Source organism: Engraulis encrasicolus, chromosome 9, assembly GCF_034702125.1.
Source record: "Engraulis encrasicolus isolate BLACKSEA-1 chromosome 9, IST_EnEncr_1.0, whole genome shotgun sequence".
NCBI lineage: Eukaryota > Metazoa > Chordata > Actinopteri > Clupeiformes > Engraulidae > Engraulis > Engraulis encrasicolus.
Window position 1 is genome coordinate 18,127,460 of NC_085865.1, and position 4,814 is coordinate 18,132,273.

Here is a 4,814-nt window from a genome sequence, read left to right on the forward strand (position 1 = left end):
TCGGGGGAAAACGGGACTGCGCGTTATGAAAAAATACTTGTGAGTAGGCTACAGCCTACCAGTAGGCTAATGAAGAGCGTCGCAGGGTAGCCTACAGTAGCCAGGTTGTATGCAAGCGTTACAATGTCACCTGTTGGAAGACGCGTCTCTCTCTCTCTCGTGCTCGTATTGCAAGCTGTTGCATATTATTTGCTTGATGCAAAGTTGTGATGGCATACACGCTCTCGTTGACATGGTTGTGTGCATGGTTGCATGGATTCGCAAGACTTTATTGCAATAACACAGTGAAAGCGTGGAAGGGCCGTTCACTTCCTATCTCGGTGTCCTTGACTGAAACAAGTTGCAAAACTCCACACTTCCGAATCCTTTGCGATCAGCACTACAGTGATTGTTATCAGAAGGCTTGTGCCTACGCATAGACATAGACCCTTAAATTACAAACATTAGCGAACATTGAAAAAAGATCAGACAACGACCGTCGGGTAGCATGCTCATGAAAGCGACAGGGGAGAGTGGAGAAGTTGCGCAAAAATGTAACGTAGCCTAAGATGTTTGCTACTGTGCGACAGCACCGCCACTATTTCATGACTGCATACACTTCTTCGTCATGGATAAATGAGCAACAGTGTTGCCAGATTGGGCTGCTTAGGATGGCTGTGTGAAAATGGCATTAAGCAGAAAAACCCGCCCAATTTTAGCCATAGATATCAATAGAATTGGGCGGGATTTTGTGCTTCTAGAAGGGTTTTTAGCAGTTTTTGTGCTGGAAATCATCAGCCTCATCTGGCAACACTGATGGGCAACAATACTTTTTCCAGCCGGGATTGCACTTGTGACAGATTGGTCTACACCCCTCAATCTGACTGATGTTGGTCCTTTGTCTGTGATTGGCTGGCCCATTACTGGCAGGACTTTTATGTTGATAAATGTAGTTTTTGGACGTGACGTGGGTCTCTCTTTCCGCCCCGCTGTTGTTTTGCCGGCAAAGGAAGCCGGCTGGCATGTGAGCTGCTGCTAGCCGTGATCATTATCCGGTAGATTTGGTACCTTCAGGTAGGCATTTAACATTCATACTTTATGATGTGTCCGATCGCCGTATTGTCTGAATTACGGACCTGATTATGTGACTGCGTTCCACTTCTAGCCATTCTTGTGTGGAACTGCACTCTGCTGTGAACTGGCGTTCACTTCGCGCTGCCTATACTGCACCAGTGTGTTGCCCCATCATCTGTGCCCTGTGGCAGGCCTGATTCGTGGTGCTTACGCCGGCTTGGAGTGGCCACAGTGGTTGGCCCCTGGGTACCTGACTGCAGTCAGTGGATGGTAAGCTGGCCTATGCTACGTTGATGTTGTTCCTCCGATGGTAACGATGACCTTAGTCACTAAATCTACCCTCACTTTCCTCAGTGTGTGGTCCAAATTGCGATTGTTCCGAACCACGGATTTATGATCGGGTTAGCGGTGCCTCTCTGACGCTGTAAGTATTCATTTCTTCCTCTTGATTGTCGCTGTCACCAATTACCTCTAGGCTAGTGAGTAATGGGTAGAACTACCTGTTTGTTACAGGGGGATTGCTAGCTACACTCCTCGGAGGTTGCTGTTTTGTTGCCGTCACACTCTGCACCGGTTCCGACTGGCTCCACCTGCTCGTCCTGCTTTTGTTTGGTTTAATTGTTTTTAATTTTCTGGCCCGTTTCTTGGGACGCCAGCCTCCTCGCTGCGCACTGCGCAGGTCTAGTTACCTGTGTGTGTTGTGAGTGCGTGTGTGTCTGTGCGTCTGTATGCGTGTGTGATTGTCATCTAGGCACGGCACCGGAGGCAAGTGTACACCCCCTTCAGCCAACTTACGGCGGTGTAGTTCTCCCTTCTCTCTTGCTATACAAAAGTTAAGTTGCATCTAGTCATCACTGTGTATGCAAATTGTGTAATACATTAGTATGTGTCATTCTCGCTATTGAGTGTCTCTCTCTTCTCTCCTCCCTGGATAGGTATGGAGTTGCCATAGCGCGCCGGTCTTCGGGTGGTGGATTCCCTCACTTTTCCATTGCTGTGTGCACTTGGGTGACTATTACTATTTTGCTGCGTGTAGTAGTAGTAGATGTGTGTGTTTTCTTTTTATTTTTGTGTGAGTACTTTATTGTGTGTGGCCTTTTCCCTAGTCTTTATCTATCCCTTTTCAACCGTGCTGCTATTGGTTAGCCTAAGCCTAGCTCCCCCCCCCCTTTAAGAGTGACACCATTGCCCTGTCTCCCCCGTATTGGGGCGGTTCGTACGATTGAGTGTAGCCTCCCTTCCTCTCTCGCACAGGTGCCGTGCGTGGTGTGTGTGTGTGGCCTGTGGCCATATTGCTCCACATAACGACCCGCCTGTGGGCGTCTAATAGGGATCAGTGCAATATTGTCTGTAATACAATTCATCCATATTGTATTTTGTAATGTATGAGTATTTGTCCCTTGCATCACCACTGCATATTTGCACACCTGACCTCAATGACCTGGATGTCTATTTTATTGATCTGTATTACTATTGTATTTGTGAAAAGAGAATAAACACGAACTTGACTCCTGCCTAAGAGTGCTCCGAACCTGTGTCCTGGTTTACTAATTTGGGGGGTAATTTCACTCCTAGGTTGTCTTCCCCCACCCTAGGTGGCGTAGTCGTGCAAGAGCTGAGTTGAATTTAATTAACTGTAAACGTGCCACTGTTACACACTGAAAAGTAGGCTACTGCTGTTAAAAAAAAGTCACGGGTGTGCAGCACCGTCACCTGCGTGTATGTGTGAGGGAGGGGAGGAGCTGAGATGAGGGTCGCCACTTGCGAAATAGCAGGCAATTATTTTTCAATGTTTCAGTGACATATTAACAAAAATGCTTCCTATTGGAGTCACATTTTTATTCTTTTGACAAAAATATAAATCAATAAATTCCACAGAATGTTGAAGGGGACAAAGGGGAAAATTTGCGGGTAAAATGCGGCTTTACAGGAATCACGCGGAATATCATTGAATTTGCATGAATCCACGCGATCGCTGAATCGCGAAAAACTGGAGGGACTGGTAAATTCGCCATCAAAAAAGTCAGACGATGGAGTGCATGGTCGATGCGTGGATGAGCTGAAGATATTGATTTACAAGAAAATATTTTTAACAGGGTTGTTCCCAACCTTGAACTTGAATGATGTTCACTCATGTTAGAGACAAGGCTTCTAGAACTTGGTCTACGTTAGGCCTATTACAGTAGACGTACATCATTTTCTTTAAAATAGAGCCCAAATCAAGTTCATTGCTGAATGATGATCCCCACGAGCGCAGGATATTTTTTGGGAGAGAGACCGCTCGTGCGTCGGCAACCCCCCCCCTCCCCTCATTAAAAAAAACTGTCATTAATGGGGATACAATTTAGTGGTTGGTGTCACGAATATTTTTAACACTTGACCGCGGTGTGGGAAAGCTGCGTCTTCTAGCTGTCAGGATGACGTTCAATCGGAGTCGGGGGATGGATAATCAGGAAACCATTATACTAATTCTTCCGAAAATAAAAAGCACAAAACTGACACTTCGTACAATCCACCTACACATCATTATCGCCATCAATGACTGAAGAGCAATGGGCGGTGAATGGTAAGCGCGAAGGCATGTAATTGCGGCTGCATTTTCAGTGTCTGTAACATGGTTTCGATCCCCTCAGTAATATACATTAAGCGCTGGTGCCTTTTCCACTGCGCAACTGTTTATCCACCCTCTCTCTGTGTGCAGGGTTGCCAGATGAGGCTGATGATTTCCAGCCCAAAAACTGCTCAAAACCCGCCCAATTCTATTGATTTTTATGGCAAAGATTGGGCAGGTTTTTTTCCGCTAAATTCAATTTTTACCCGCACACGGCCATCCTAAGCAGCCCAATTGGGCGGGAAACATCCCAATCTGGCAACACTCTCTGTGTGCGTAAAGTGGCCAATCTACGCGTGCTGTTGTGCGCGCGTGTGGAGCTGTGGCATCAGAGAGTCTTTGCCTTGCAGCCACGCACGCAGTCACATTAAGGCCAAGTAACTAACTGCTTTTCACCTGCATTTTACAAAGACACAAAACGATGGCCCAATTTACACACACAGAGAGAAAGAAGGACACGATGCGCTGTGCTGTTTTCTGATCCCCCTGACTGCACTACTGATGGACACTGCTGAAACAACTTCTGTATTACAGTAGTAGGATTGAAATGAAAAGAAGAATAGTCTACTATGAAATAAGAACGAAGAAGTGTCCAGTTCTTGTCATCATGCTTGCCTTTCCATTACGCACTATTCCAACAGGCTACTGCAGTTGCATAATGTCCATTTTTGAACTTGTTGTAGCCTGCGATGTAGTTTGGCGTTCTTGTAGACTAGGCATAGCCTACAATGCAAGGAAAACGAGAAGGATCACCGCACACTGGTGACCTTTTTTTAATTAGTGAACAACGCATTTCGCAATGACAACTTAAGCCGGGCATACACTGTGCGATATTTTCACTCGTGTGTCTTAAGCTTCTGCTCACACTGCACGATGGAATTTCACTGTTTAAAAGTTCACAACTCACGACTCACGTCCTCACACAACACCAGCCGACAGTCGGATGCGAGCGAAATGCTTCCACCGTACGACGCGACAGGCATGTTTCCCCGGTCTGCAGAGGAGGGAACATGCGCACCTGAGGTCGCGCTCAACAGCGAATCGCACGGCCCTATTCATTTGTGCAAGTGAAGTGTCAAATCGGGTCGTAGCACTGCTTTAACTGTGCGATTTATGCACGAGCCACGACCAGAATTTCAAACCGTCTTGA

General features: G+C 46.6%; 1 long non-coding RNA gene across 2 annotated transcripts; it reads left to right on the top strand.

Annotated features, from left to right (window-relative positions):
* Positions 1–965: 965 nt before the first annotated feature.
* Positions 966–2,671, top strand: LOC134455039 (uncharacterized). 2 transcript variants are annotated; one of them, XR_010035982.1, is made up of 4 exons: positions 966–1,053; positions 1,145–1,323; positions 1,408–1,477; positions 1,567–2,671. It is a non-coding gene; the product is annotated as an uncharacterized LOC134455039 (long non-coding RNA). The 2 variants fall into 2 exon arrangements; XR_010035981.1 differs by having other exon boundaries at positions 1,145–1,477.
* Positions 2,672–4,814: the final 2,143 nt, after the last annotated feature.